A 16231-nucleotide genomic window follows, 5' to 3' on the forward strand; every position below is an offset into this window, starting at 1 on the left:
TCCTCTTTTCATGGGAATTGCTCAAGATATCCGAATAACAATTTAAAACATGAGAATGCCTAAATAAATATCGCGACGCTGGACAAATCATTATCGAAGGCGGCCGACCCACGGCAAACAACATTTTTTAACTGAAAGCACTGCGAGTACGACTCCAGGTCTCTATTGAAACAAGTGTACAGCACTAACTTCGTAAAGAAAAAGGATGCCACGCTTCACCTCAGCGACAGAGAAGAAAACAGAGCGAGCGTGCCACGTTGTAACTTCTAAAAGGCGTTGTCCACAGTTTACCTGGGATGTGTGCTGCGCCTACCAGGCATCTGTGTCTGGGATGCACAGCCGCGTTCGTCGTTTCTTGTTTTCACGTGTCCCCGATCCCGAGTGCCCGTAGCAGGCCGTCGTGAACTCACAACAAGCTCGTCCGGGTCGATGCCCTCTCGTTCCTCGTTTGTCTTTGGCGCAGTGTCCTTTCTTAAACGCTATCGAGCAACTCGACCAACAGCATGTTTCATTGAACAACGAGCCCACACTGTCAGCTCAGCCTCGGCGGTACACGAGACGCGCCGTAGACATTCTATAGCGGTGCCCGAGACCCCCGCGTGAGCGCCGTGCGTCGGCCCACCCGAGCCGAAATCGCCGGAGGCGCCGGCATCGCAGTGGCTCGTCGTCAAAGCACGCCGCCGCACGCCTGCTTCTGGAGCCAAAAAGAAAGCGAAAGAGAAACGGACTCCCAATCGGGACGTTGACTTGCGGGCAGAGGCAGGGATGCCTTCCCCTCGCATCCCCATTGTCCGCGCCGTTCTTTCTTTCGGAAAGGCAAACAGGCCGCGAGTTTGGTCTTCAGGAAATGAACCAGCAGAAAGAGAAATACGTTTCGCGCCTTGCATACACACGAACATGGAGAGGGGTCGCAGGCCGAACGCAGCTTTTCGACAGCGCATTATTCCCCCCCCCTCCTCTCTCCCTCTCGCTGTTTGGCGCCTTTATTAAATTTTTATTTTTCCCCCTTTTCGAAACATGCTCAGAGACCCCCTTCCTCCTGTTTTTTCTGAGCTTCTTTGGACCTAGCGCCGAAGTAATTATTCATGCCCCGCCCGCGCAAACGGCGTCGTTGGTATCGACCGCTTATACTCGTAGCAAAAGCGTGTTTTTATAAATTTTCTGTTTTTTTCGTAGGCCCAGAGCGGGCATTACCTCCGACCCGAATGCAATTTTTCGGACAAGATGAACTCAAGAATGCCATTTGAATCAAATATTTTTGTCCATAAAAAAAAAAAATTCAGTTTTAAATAGTGAATGCAAGATTCCAATTCAAGAAAGAAAGAAAGAAACAAAGAAAGAAAGAAAGAAAGAAAGAAAGAAAGAAAGAAAGAAAGAAACTTAGAGGCATACAGACTGAGAAGTGTGGTACTCGTCTTTAAACATCGAATAAAGCGGAGAAACGGTGGATCCTATTGATCGGCTCGTTAACGGAGCCCTTTGAAAAACCAACGTGAGCGAGGTAACACTTACATAAATTACAAGTTTCCATATCAGATTGGCTTTTACGCCAATAACTTTATGGGAGGTGAAAAGGAAGTAACTCGCAGAAACCATTGATTCGGTGAAATGCAATGTAGCGGGGCGATTATTATTATTATTATTATTATTATTATTATTATTATTATTATTATTTGTTTGAAGGCATATATACACTTGACAAGAAAGTGAAAGCGAGAAGCAGGCTGGCGGGGTAGTGCAGAGCAAGAAGGAGGTCTAATCTACTAAGCGCTACATCATGTGAAACTTACACGTGGTTTTACGCTTAATATAGCGCTTCGTAAACAGCGCATAAAGCTAAGGAAAACTATATGGTAAAGTTAACAGCTTCTAAGTTGAAATCTATAATTAATTATGAACGGCGGATATATTTTCTATATTCTCAATAAAGTGATATAAAGCAAAATGAATATCAACGCGAGGCGCTACTGCGTGGAAGCCGAACGCACAGGCGTCGGCGGTGAGCGTCGTAGCAAACCACAGCGACCTTCACCAACTGTCGTCCTTCGATCCTTGGCCCATGGACTGCAGCACTGCCTTTGCATTTTGCGCAACGAAGGCACTTCCACGTTTTCTTAGACACTGGTCTCAACGAGTCACTTTCAGTGTTGTGCCTATATATTGTGTATCTGTGTGGTGAATTGTGCACATCACTTCTCTTTTTCGTCATATCCATCCGCATTGGCATGCCGGGCATCCGTTGAACCTCTCTGTAGCCTACGAGAACTTCTTGCTGGGCAGGTTGGTATTGATTCAGTCTCGTTGTTCTCTCTTGTGTGCTGTGCGTGGTTCTTGGCTCTCTGCAGCCGCGGGTGTGTCAGCCAGCGTGACTTGGTCAACCGCGTTGTCAATATTTTGTGGTGGCTGCGGTGGGTATGGTATCATTACGGAGCACTAGTTTCGCGACAGTTCAGTGTAATAACTTTTCTGCATTATTGAATTATTATGCGCTTTGCGGTGAACTCTCCCGATTTCTTTTTCGTAATGTTTACGAATTTGTGCTCGTTTCACGATATTACGAATGTTGCGTCGATATTTATGAAAAACAACTTTAGTTCGCGAATAATGTCCACTTGTCGTTCTCCGAACCTTCCGTTGGAGGTGTTCCGATGATGAAAGAACGCAAGGCAAGCACTTGCTACGAGTAAGTTCAAGCAGACGTGTTCCTGAAACAGGCGAAATCGGAGGCAGCAAAGTCGATGAAGAAGTCACTGTCATCTAAAAACGATTTTTTGCTTGTCAATATTTGCTTATCCAAGCCTGTAGCTGCTCGTGCGTTGCGCTTTAAGGTAAATAATCGTCAATAAAGTTTGTCCTAAAAAGGCGCGTGCTAGAGGCAAGCTTTAAAATAATTCTATTATAAAAAAATAATACTATTCATTTTCGATATAGTAAAAAAGGCGCTTTTCTTAGCCTAAACCCGCGGTGGTGGAAAGTTGTAACGCCATGTGGTGGCTGTGGACACACTGACGCTGCATCATATATTCGTGTCGTTTAACAGTATTCAAAGCGCACTCCGTTGTTGTGTTTGACTACACAACCACCTACGTTAACTTATTCTCATTTCTCTCGAAAACAGGCGGCAAGAATATGATTGCATCAGTTTCACAGAGTTATTCCGCATGAATCCGACATTATATTCAGGCAGAATATGTCGCAAGATGGCTTTCTAGTAAACCGTGACCAGAATTGAAGGCAGCGTGCAATAATATGCACAAGGGACGTCAGTGTACTATTCGCACCGTCACTTCCGAGCAAGCTGCATGAGCTTCCTCTGTAGCTTCTTCTGGCGGATACCAACTTCCCTTCCGATCGCTCCTTGCGGCTTTCCGCAGGATTAATTTCGTTGCGTCATGACTGCCGGCCACGACATGGCACTAGCCATACAATATGTGCGATCATTACCGCGGCAATCTCCTCGCCAGTTTCGTCGATGCCGAATTTCGCAATGTTTCCTGCTTCGTACTCAGATGTGCGATCGCCTATCATTCTATCCTTTTACCAGATTACGAATTATCATAAGGGGACCTCTTGTCAAGTGCGCAGTGTATCCGTAGCCTAAATTTATCGTGACAGATATTTTTCTCTCCTATTCTTTGCACATTGTGTACCTGGTGAAAATGTACGCAAAATTCGGCGTGGAAACGTAGCAACTTCCGCACCGCATGGCGCCGACATTGCGCGAATCGGCGACGCATTCGCCCGACACGGGGAAGGGCGCCGCACTGTCTCTGGCTTCATGATGCGAGTGAGTCGTGGGCTCTTAATTTATTTCCTTTTTCAACGTTTTTTTTCTTTTTACAGCGTCTGCTGGGTAAAGTATGCTCGCAATTCTCACGAAAATCTCCGTGCAGTCCTGTTTGCAGGTGGTTGCTTTCGACCTTTTTTTTTCTTCTTCGTTTTGTGTGTGTGTTCTTCCTTTAAGTCGCTCTTGTTCGTCTGCTCCCGTGCCACTGCTCGCATTTCCTTCAGCGCAAAGGATCGAGTCTTCCCGACAGCGTGCCAAATTGCCTCGCAAGTGCAACGTTGACGCTTGGCGCGCTGTGATGAACAGGAGTGAGGAAGGAGACATGGCCTCCGGGGTGACTTAGCGCAGGGTGAAGGATTATAGGCATCGTAGAGGCTACGCGAAATACACGGCCTATTTGATTGTCCTTGCGGCGTTGAAAAACGTTTGCACGTCAAACAGGATATTAGAGGCAGGAGAGGAGCGCGTCAGAGGCAGCAGGACACCACGCGTCGGCAGCATGACGGCGTTGTATATATACAGGGTGTCCCACCTAACTTGAGCCAAACATTAAAAATATGCAAATGCCACGTAGCTGGACAGAATCGAGGTAACGTTGTTTGTCGCCGCTCGGAGATATTCAGATTAGTTTTTCATTCAGCCTAGTTAGATAATTGGTCTTAATAATGAATCAACTTCTCAAATATTATTAGGTGAAAAGTGTCGATGAGAAAGTCGTAGAGCGACGTGAAAAACTTCCGATACAGCGTTTTGTTGCTCGATACGTGCTACATTAAAATGTTTTTCCTAGCGTGAAATTAGCCCACAAATACGCACAAAATTGTCGCGCGACTGGCCGCTCGAGGCACTTTGCGTGTATTCGCGGGCTTCTTTCACGCAGCACGTATCGAGCAACAAAACACTGTATCGCAGTTTTTCACGTCTCTCTACAACTTTCTCATTGAAACTTTTCACCTAATAATATTTGAAAAGTTGATTAATTAGTAAGACTAATTATCTAAGTAGGTTGAATGAAAAAATTATCTGAATATCTCCGAGCGGTGACAAACAACGTTACCTCGGTTCTGTCCAGCTGCGTGGCATTTGCATATTTTTAATGTTTGGCTCAAGTTAGGTGGGATACCTTGTATACACAAGCCAGAAGCTTTGTGCTGGCGAGGGACAACGAAAAAAGATTATGAGCGTGCGCTTATAGACATCTTCGTCATGTTTCTCTCAGCACATATAGCATGCGTATGTGCACAGACTTTGGTTTTATTTATTCGTGTATCATTTTACCATTGCAGATGACCATTTTAGCCATCATTTTCTGCAATATCACGTTCCGTGGTATATTGCAAAGCAATCTTACGCAAGCTATATATGCTTAGTCAGAGACACTGGAGGTGAAACGAACGACCTTAGATGTACGAGCGGTTCTTGGTTGAAGACGGTGAACGTAGCTGCAGCCCTTTGTGCAGCGCCCAACGGTGCTGTCGCTGCACTGAATTCTGGGGTTTCGTCCCCGTCGAAACGCGGCCGCCGCAGGGCTTTGATCCCGCCACCTCGTGCTTGGCAGCGCAACAGGGCCGCTAAGCCACCGCGGCGGGTAAGTGCCGTCGCTGTCATGAGTCAGTGTGCTTTTTATACAAAAATGGAAAATAAAAGCGTGCTTGACGTTCATTAACAGCCTTTATTTAGTCTGTTACCACCGGTGTTTCCAGACCGCCCGCTTCATCGTTTCTGAGGCTATTGTTGCGTCGTTGTATAGCCATACGCACCACACTTTTCTATATACTGTGGTCGTCACGCTTGGCAGCTGAGAGCTGACAGCTTTCCGTAAGCTTATGACATTTCTGCATAGCTTTCTTAAGCGTGAAATGGTGGTGGGTGATTTAACAATGGTCCCGCAAACGTTTTGCAATATTTCGCCTAAATTCCACCACCCAAATCCACTTTTCTGCAGACGACAATGACGCTGTGTGCCAAACCAGACACGTATCCACTTATGAATAAGACCGGAGCTCCGGGACCGTAATAAAGGTGTTACCTCCGATTGCGTTCTCTTCTTTTCATCCGTGACAATACGACGCTGCTGGTGCACGGGCGTCGTCATGTGGCGAAGAGCAAGAATAATGAAAATTATAATTACGAGATGTGACCCCAGCACTTGAGTACAGATTGCTTACGCCCGTAGAAATGAGCAAGAATATGTACGCATATATTATAAAAATGCCTCGTGAAAACACTTCTTCAATACAATAACACGGTCGCGTTATAATAGCTCCTAATAAAGTAAAGCTATATACTCTACGGTAAATGAATGGGCCACTACCAAAATGAATACTGTCACACAGTAGCGCCGGTGCGCAAGAAGGTCAAAATAATGAGTCGGAGAGCAATAAGATGACACAGCAGTTCATTGGGTGATCTTGTGCCCGCAGAGAAACTCGGCGGCACGGCGGCCGCTTTCGAAGGGGGCGAAATGCGAAAACACCCGCGTACCTAGATTTAGGTGCACTTTAAAGAACCCCAGGTGGTCTAAATTTCCGGAGTCCCCCACTACGGCGTGCCTCATAATCAGAAAGTGGTTTTGGCACGTAAAACCCCATAACCTAATTTTTTTTTTTTAGATACTCGGTGGCCGAAGTAGCAGGCATGAACGTCGGGCGTCGAATCCATTCCGACAGCTCACCCGTTCGTTGTTCGTAACTTGCTCCGCGAACCTCGGAGCATGCGCGTCAAGCTTATCTAACGGGCCCGTCAAACGGAAAAGGACGCATCAATGGTACAACATCGCTGGGGCATCGTTGCGCTTCAACAAAAACGCGATAACAAAGCGGCTCCGAAGGTAAGCGGTCAAAAAGCTACAGGAGCGCACGTGCCCGGCGTGCCTCCCCGTGGCTAAGCTACTGGGTGATGATGATGATGATGATGATGATGATGAAAACCTTTCATGTCCAGGGCCGGTTTGAGGTTCGATCGGACAGACATGGAAAATTGGGGAATATTCGGAGCCATCCTTGGAGGTGAGAATCCTTGGCGAAACCAAAATACGGGTCCAGGATGACCTTGTCAGGATCAGCCGGTCCGGTCGCCGGTCGAATCCATGACTTGTATGCCTATGATGATGATGATGATGGTGGCGATGATTTTGATTTATTGGCATTCCAATCGAAACGGGGCGGGGACAAATAGTCGCCTAGCCTGCTTGAGCCAATCAGGTAATCTATACATGCTCATCAGTATATATTTTAATCTTGTCTCTCTGCCTTGTAGCCTCTATATCTACCTTGCACGGTTACCTATGCTTGGAACGGATCCGGTCCTATCGACCTGCTTTTCTTTTTCTGCCAATACTCTTAATTTAAGTTGCTTATCTCGACTGCTGACCTTTTCATTCTTCTATCCGCTTTGAATCCCAGCGCTTCCTAAACGTCGACGTTTCTTCACGGCTAAGACTTTCCTTATTTTCACAAAATATAAACAAGGTACCTAATTTAATTCCCCCAATATACTGGGAAAAACCGACTACAAACCTCGTAACGCTTGGGAGAAAACGGCGGTTGACTAATTATTTCAAGAACTAATAATTCAGCCACAAACACTGTACAGCCTTGCTACTAGCCAGGGGTGGGCGTATATTTCAAGTTCCGAATACAAATATAAATATACACAGTTACTATTCGTATTTGTGTTCGAAAAGGAACTATTCGATATCTTGGAATACTCGAAACTAACCATTTCCACACAACTGATTTTTAAAGTCTTACTACTGTTCTCTGTCTGCTAAACAAAGTATCGGGAATTATCGCAAGTCAAACAATGGCAAAAGTTTTCAAAGCAATGCAGAAATGAAATGGGTAATGCAAGCTTCGTTTCTCGCTTTGCGCCCAAAGCCTTATGACAGGCGCCGAAAGCCTCCTCCGAAAGCCTTTGCGCCGAAAGCCTCCTCCTCATAGAATTTGTCGAGGGATCAAATAGATTAATAATAACTGCATTGCCATTGCGAAGGATTCGGCAAACGAATAGTTGAACGCTACGCACTATGCAGCTAGGGGAGTAAAATATGTATTTTTTCAGAAAATAGTATACTCGTATGTCTCAAAAATTGTTTCCGAAATAACTGATATCAATGCTTCCATGTTTTCTGTCTAGTTAATACGTCAAGAAAATATCACACGAACTTTAGAACTATATGAGTTTGAAACCAGCAAAGCAGTGCATGCCGCTGATATGAAACATGTAAAGGCCAAGAAATGAACAAGTTGAGGACGAATATTTTAATGAAATTTTGTTAACCTCCCTGCTTTTCTCTCATTTGCATCTCTCCATTTCTGTCGTTCAAGAACTTTGTTTACATTTTTGTGCATATGCAAAGACCAGAGAAGAATCTCAATGGCACTGCCATTTGTTAGAATGCATTGCGCAGGAGCAGCTGTCATCGGTCGTGTATTGTGAGTAATTTCACCGAAATCATAGTCGCAACAGAGAGCACATGTCTTACAAAAAGCAGAACTTCAAGGGCTACGAAGAAGTACGGAAAGGCTGAAATTCTTTTATTTAGTTTTTAATGACAAAATTGGAATTGATAAGGCATCGTATATAAAACCGTCGTCAGAATGTGCAATGCGCTTTTGTCACTCTAAGTTGCAGATTTTATAAATTCCACTGATACGTTCAAAAATTCATTTTTCCGAGAACAACCCGCGAATGGAATTGTCTACCAGCTGATGTTGTAAAATGTGAAACAGTCGAACTATTTATAAATAGGCTCAGGCACCAAACCTGATTTTTTTTTCTTATTGTGTTGGTTGTATAATGGTGCACTTCATTATAGATAATGCCATGTTCTTATTTCTGATTTTTTCTTTGTTCAGTTATTTTTCTATTTCTTTCACCATGTCTTTGTGATGTTACGTGTTGCAACTATTTTGCCAAACAAATTATGTATGCTCACTCCTGCTTAAGGCCTGGCACCAAGGCTATCAGTATGGAATAACTTAAATAAATATAAAAATTAGGAGTTCTGCCAAATGTGCGAGGGCGAGTCAAATGAAAGTGAGCCAATGCGAATATATGACTAACGGCGTACTTTGTTTAAAAGTAGTCTCCATAAGCATTTAGACATTTGACCCACTGACTAACGAGTCGCGTGATTCCCGTCTCATAAGATTTCTTGGGTTGCTGCTTCAAAAACTCTGTAACTGACTCTTTCACATCATCATCCGACACAAATATGGTTCCTTCGAGCTGCATTTTTCAAATGCTCCAAAATGTGGAAGTCACAAGGCGATAGGTCCAGGCTGTATGGCGAATCTTGCAGTGTTTCCCACTTGAACTTTGCCAGTTTTATGTTAACGACATCAACGACGTGGGGACAGGAATTGTGGAGCAAGATGACCACATTCCTCAATTTCCACGTCATTTGTTTTTGATTGCGACACGCAGCCGATCCCACGTTTAACAATATCCGAAACGATTAAGTCTCTCTAGGTTTAGCAAATTCGATCAGTTATGGCCCCTGACGACCGAAAAAAGTTGACACCTTTTCGGCAGAAATGACGGCCTTCGATTTTCTTGGGGGCTATGAATTGAAATGTTCCCTCTGTAAGCTTTGCCGTCGTCTTTCAGGCTCGTAGTAGTGACACCATGATTCGTTCCCGGTCACAATTGAAGACAAAAAGTCGTCCCCCTCATTGTGATACAGGATTAGATGAGTCAAGGCAGCGCCAAATCTCTCTGTCTTCTGGCCGTGGTTCAAAATTTTGGGTACCCATTGCGCACACAAGAGCCGATAACCGAGATGTTCATGAATCATGATGTGACCCGAGCCATGACGGATGTTCACACGCCCTGCCAATTTACCGATGCTTATCCTCCGTTATTTTTTAATTAGCATTTGCAATTGTGTTGGGGGGATTGCACGGTGGCTTTGGCGGAATGTTACGGAATTGAAAATCTAAAGCGTGACTTTGGAAATGTCAATGTATCTTTCCCATCAACTGTTTATGAGAAATTCATACCCATAAAGTTCCAGAAATGAAATCCATGCGCTCCGTCGATTCCGCGGCCTCCGCGAGATGCCACGACGAGCCCGCTCGCCATCCAAGCGCCCTTGAAACCTTGTACTCGGGACGGGCTCCTTGCGTTACGATATGCGACTCCCTGTGCATGGGCGTTGCCGCGGAATCCACTCCGATTTCGCAATGTTTGCGCTAAAATGTCTTTTCGAGCATGAAAAGAACATTCTAGATTAAATCCAGCATGATTTCCGGCGCCAGGGGTTACTTTGGTTGGCCGCACACGACAGCACGAAAAAATTTCGCCCCCCCCTCCCCCCCACCCCGGCTACGCTCCTGCCGCAAGGGGTTCAGATACTCGCCAGTCCGAGAATGCGGTGGCATTGATTGTGGTGCTGGTGGACAGTCGATCGTACTGTCTGCATCTCTGATGAAGGGCCCGCTCAATAGCCGTAGCCTCTTTGATAAAGTCAGCGACGGTGACTGGTGGATTCCGCACAAGTCCCGCGAACAACTGCTCTTTTACACCTCGCATGAGGTAGCGCAACTTCCTTTCTTCAGTCATGTTCGGGTCGGCTCTACGAAAGAGGCGGGCCATGTCCTCGGCGAACATTGTGACCGACTCATTAGGTTGTTGTACCCGTAGCTCCATCATCTGCTGGGCACGGTCGCGTCGGTCGGCACTCGCAAAAGTATCCGTGATTTTACGAAAGTCCCATGTCGTTACGCTAGCTTCGCGGTTTTCGTACCAAGTACGGCCACTGTCGTCAAGGGCGAAATAGACGTGGGAGAGTTTTTGCTGCTCAGTCCACTGATTAATCTGTGCGACGCGTTCATATTTGTTTTTCAATGTCTTCGAAGACTGCTCCGCGATAGCGATCGGGAACCAGAAGATGCAGAACGGTTACTTGCTGTGGACTGGAAAACCGGCTGCTTTGGGGGGCTTGCGGTGGGTTGGTTTCAGCCATTGCGAGATGAGTGGAGCTCCCGGAGAGGTGGTTGAAGAGGGGAGAACTCCGAGGCAAGGCCTAGCAGTCGACGACTAAAGCGATGCACGGGTGTCGTAACTGGTGATAACGCGTCCGGGCTAGAGGAACGACTCCCGGAAGGACTCCCGAGCATCAGGCGCGGTCAGTACCCAGCACCTCCACTAGTGTCGCAGTACAACGCGGACAGTAGACAGGGAGACGTTCAAGAACCGCAGGACAACTTGTCTTGTCTTGTCTTGTGTCCCAGACAGTGGCGCGTACCCACTATGGGGGATTGGCCAAGAAGCAGGCGGTTTTCCGTAAGGTTAGAAGTATAGAGAAACTAGATTTGAATAGTGGAGCGTGGGACGATAGAACTGTAATTTAGACTTGCAATGAAAGTATTGGTAAGAATTTTGATAAAATAATTTAACGTAAAGAAATTAAGTAATAGAAACTATGGATAATTGTAGAAAATCAGCAAGGTACTCTTTTTGTCTCTCTAATAAAATTGTAAACAGCAAGAAAAGCATCCCTGTGGCTGGTTCTCAGTGAAGTTGCCCCAAAAGAAAGAATGTTTGTCGAGGTTAGTGATAAGCCAAGTTTGGTAAATGAGTATTCTAATATTCTTCTTTGTCTTAGAAAGCGGCGGCATGAGAGAAAATAATGTTCGATAGTTTCAGGTGCACTGCAATAAGAACATAGAGGGGACATCGCGAGACCAGACCTGTGTAAGTAAAAATTTAGAGGAGGTATACGGCATCTCACTTTTGTAAAAGATACTTCCAATTGCCTTGAAGGACACCAATTAATATTCCATGGGAAGCCAAGATGGTGGAATTCAGAACACGGTGTTAGCATGGATATTGCAGAATTTTGAGATATAGCGAAATTTCTGTACCTTGCCGCGGTGACATAAGCTGATGTCGGCAAAACAGATATGATAGGGCCGTTAAGGGATGCTCGTGCGAGTGAATCTGCCATTTCATTCAAGTGCAACCCACGATGTCCCGGTACCCAAAGCAAACATACTTTTCGTAAGTACGGAGGTATCATCGAACGAAATGTTCTTTGAATTGCTGAATTTAATGATGCAGTTAGTACTGTGCATACAGATAGCGAGTCGGTCACGATAACAGCTAATGGGTCTTTTTGGGGGAGTTTTCGTAATGCTAATATAATCGCTAATAGTTCTGCCTGAAATATAGGTGTGAAGTCGGGAAGGCGAAGGGAGTAGGACCATTGAAGAGATTCAGAGAAGATCCCCACTCCTGCCTTCTCATTGCAAACAGAAGCGTCAGTAGCTACTACGTTGTCAGTGGTTAGCTGGTGCAGGTGGCCGTGCAAGATATTAATTAAATGTCGCCTTGGTAATAGTTTAGCATGATTAGGAAATATGTCCTCGAACTCAATTTTGAGGTCTGTAAAGGCATCATTTGAATGGTAAACTTGGCGTATGGATACATCCAGTTTTTGTAACTGTGCTTGTACGAATACTATCTGAGGGCTGTGCAATCTCGACCACGATACTTGGAAAAACTCAGCAGGTTCAGTGATAAAGGCATATTGCGTACGTCTTTTTGAAAACTCATAAATTTTTAAAAATGTCTGAACCGTAAGCATGCGGAATCTGCAATCTAGGGTGGGTATATGAGCTTCCTGATATAAAACAGCATTGGCAACAAATCTAGGAAGCCCGAGGCATGACCGTAGAGCTTCTCTTTCTAAAAGTATGAGAGGTTTAATTTTGTAGGCGGGGCCACCGGAAAGTATCACGCAGCCGAGTTCTAATACGGGCCGAACATACATTTTATAGATCATCAGTAAGGTATCCCTGCGTAGTCCAGAGCGACGGTGGCTGAGCCGGCGGAGCATAGCTACGGCTCGTTCTGCCTTTGTTTTAATATGTTCAATGTGACTGCGCCAGGTGAGTTTGCCATCATAAATGACACCAAGGTACTTGACTTCGTCAACTTGAGGAATGATTTCCTGTCGGTGTTGTAAAGTAATTTGCACCTGTGCAGTTAATGGGAATACCAATACCGCACTTTTGCTAATATTTAACGACATGCATAACCCCTCTAGCCATGTCTCCAGCATTCCTAAGTAATTCTGCAACGACTGTTGTAGTGAATGTATATTATTTGCGGACGTAAAAAATGCGATATCGTCCGCGTAAACATAAACATGCACTTCCGGACACAAAGGAATTGTGCTTAGCAAAATATTAAATAATATAGGGGAAAGAACGGAACCCTGTGGTACACCTCTTGTCTGCTTATGTATGGACGTCGATATACCGCGTTGGTAACAATAAAACTCTCTATCTCTTATAAATTCATAGATCCAAGCGGTTATATATTTTGGGATATTCGTAGACTGAAGTTTATCGAATAGAATACAATGTTCTACAGAGTCGTATGCTTTTGCTACATCTAGCGTCACCAAAGCTGCGTACTCTCGTTTGCGGCGAGCAAGTTTAACGCGGCTCTCTGTCTACATGGGCGCACCATATGGAGTGACCGGGACGAAATCCGATTTGGCAAGGACTGAGAAGGGTGTCATCCTCCATAAAATTTGTTATACGGCCGTGAAGAACTCTTTCTACTAATTTGACGACATTGGAAGTAAGAGAAATTGGTCGTATGTTGTCTAAGTCAAGTCCAGCTGATTTTTTCTTTAATAGTGGAATAATTTTAGCTACTCTCCACTCTCTTGGAACCCATGCATTCTTGAGAGAGAAATTTATTATGTTTAGGAGGTCCTGAGGTGCATTATCAAATAAGACTTTTAGCATTCCTGTTATAATTCCATCTGGACCGGGGGATGACGCTGGCAGCGAACTAATAATGCGTTCAATCTCTGTCGCTGTTATCTCAAAGAAGTCTGCCAAGGGAGGTTTCTTTAGGTTTAAGGGCAATTTATGTTTGAAACGTTGCGCAAGTCCTTGAGCAATTTTTTCAAGTGATTCCGATACTTCTTTTGTAGTTAAAACGACAGAATCGACATTCACGGGCGCCGGTATAACTTTACGAGATCTAAGAAATTTAAACAGGGCCTTTTTATTGCAAGACTTTGAAAGGTATGTGTAGTGCTTGGAATCATAATCCTCCTTAGCTTTTGAGACTGTTCGTTTAAATGTAGTAGCTATATATGTATAATCAGCCCAATTAACAGGACTTTGGTTGAATAAAAGTTTCTTCCACGCTGCTTTTCTACGTCTAAAATCTCGTTCGCAGTCAGAATTCCACCAGGGACAATATGATCCACCCTTAGTGGATTGCACAACAAACTGAGCTTTTTTTGATGACTGTTTTAGAATGGAACATAGGCTCATTGCTTTAATATCCCTCTCCATGCCCTCCTGAGCGTGTAAAGCTGATTTTAATGCATTTTTAAATTTTTCGTAATTAACAAAAGTGCGCACATTACTATCTAAACTACTTAACGGGGTAAGCAGTTCAAAAATTATAGGGAGGTGATCACTGTTAGTTCCGGAGTCTACAGTCTTCCAGGAGGTGACAGACATGCTCGAGGTAGCAAACGTAAGATCTAGGGCAGATCGCGACTGACCCCGTACGAAAGTATGTGCTCTCGAATTTAAACAAGAGAATTGATTCGTTAAGACCCAATCCCACAAGCGTTTGCCACAAGTGTCCGTTCGGAAACCCGACGATACATGATGAGAACTGAAATCTCCCACCAGTAGGATGTTTTTCTGACTACGTGCAATACAGGTATCCAGATAGCGGGTATCTTGCACTCCAGCTGGGAAGTACGTGTTAATTATAGAAAAAGGTGTGCAACCAGGGAGTATTATATCCAGTGCTAAGATTTCACAGTCTGGGGACATTACCTGGTATGTTATAGTAGCTCTATGACAGATTTTTGATGAGATAAACAAAACTAAACCACCGCCTCGGGATAGGCGATCCAATCGAAAACATCGGAATTTTTTTAGATGAAAAGCCTGACCTGCAACAAGCCAAGTTTCCTGTAGAATAATAATATCTGGAGAATATTTTGAAATAAGATATAACAAATCTGTTGCAGCGGAAAGTATGGAACGACAGTTCCACTGAATTACTGTTAAAGTTCCTATGGTGAATAAATCCGAGCAGTAGAAACTGCTTGGTCTAAAACGCTCTCTTTTGAGAAGTCCTTAGTAGGAATCTCTCTATCGTACTCTATCGTACTCTATCGGACTTGGTGGGAGAGCTAGGTTTTTTCTCTGTCGGTGACCTTGTTCGTTTAAGAGATCGGGGGTCCATATCTACATCTTGATTTTCCATCCCGTCTGTGTCAGAAAGACAGATCTGGTCGATTTTCTTAGAAGTTGATGGCTTAGATGGCTCGTTTATTGTGGATGTCTGCGCGGTGGATATTCCAATTGGTGGACTCCGTGGTAGATCTGACACCGGATCCTCACTATTGGCTTTATTAGTTAGTTGAAGCCACTGAGTTAGTTGGGAGGACAGCACCTGAACAAGGGAGTCGGTGAGATTTGTCATGATACGCTCCATTGCTTTCTCCAATGCCTTTTCTACGGAAGCTGCCACAGCCTCAGAGATTGAGTTTTCCATAGACAATGTTTGACGGGCTGTTATACCAGCATACCCTTGAGATCTGCTCTGAATTTCTCCAATGGCCTCACGACGAGAGCATCGACGTCTGTCAATTATTTCGAGGATTTGCATTTCTTTTGCCCTTGCAGGGCAATTAGGTTCATTTGCGTGGTGGGGACCACTGCAAAGGCAGCAGGACTCATTTCGGGAAGAACAATCATTTGAGTGATGGCCTTCTCCACAAATTTGGCATCGTGTGTTGGATCTGCAGCCTTTTATCGATTGCCCGAACCGCCAGCACTTTAGACACTGAAGGACGCGAGGTGATAGAGGCTCAACTCGGTATATCAGTGGCCATGCCTTGATTTCCGATGGGCGGTTCATTCCAGCGAAAGTAGCAATGACTGTTTCAGTGGGCATGCGCTTATTGTCAACGACACGGCTGCAACGATACACAGAAATCGCGCCTGCTGCTGAAAACATTTCCAAAATTTCTGCCGGACATAGACTTATGTCGACACCGCGGACTAGGCCTTTGGTACATGCAAGGTGATGAGGAATGAAACTGCTCACCGGATGTGTTGCGAAAACATCGCACTTCAGTAAATCTTGAACACAAGCCTGGTCTGACGAGCAGCAAAGAATCCCCCCTCGGCCGAACTGTCGAACCTCGATGATTTGTTGAAAATTGGCCGAGGCCATCCGGAGTTCGCTTTGAATTGCTTTGGGATTCTTCATGCGAATCGCACCGCCAGCACTCGGAACCAAAGCCACAGGTACGCTGCTCGTCCCACTGCGTAAGAAAAGCTCCACCGGCAAATCAGAGTTAGGAACAGAAGCCGACCAGGAGGAAGCCTCCTGGCCTGGCGATGAGAGTGACATTGCAAAAAAAAAAAAGAGGAAATTACT

The sequence above is a fragment of the Dermacentor andersoni genome, chromosome 3 (genome assembly GCF_023375885.2).
Source record: "Dermacentor andersoni chromosome 3, qqDerAnde1_hic_scaffold, whole genome shotgun sequence".
Lineage (NCBI taxonomy): Eukaryota > Metazoa > Arthropoda > Arachnida > Ixodida > Ixodidae > Dermacentor > Dermacentor andersoni.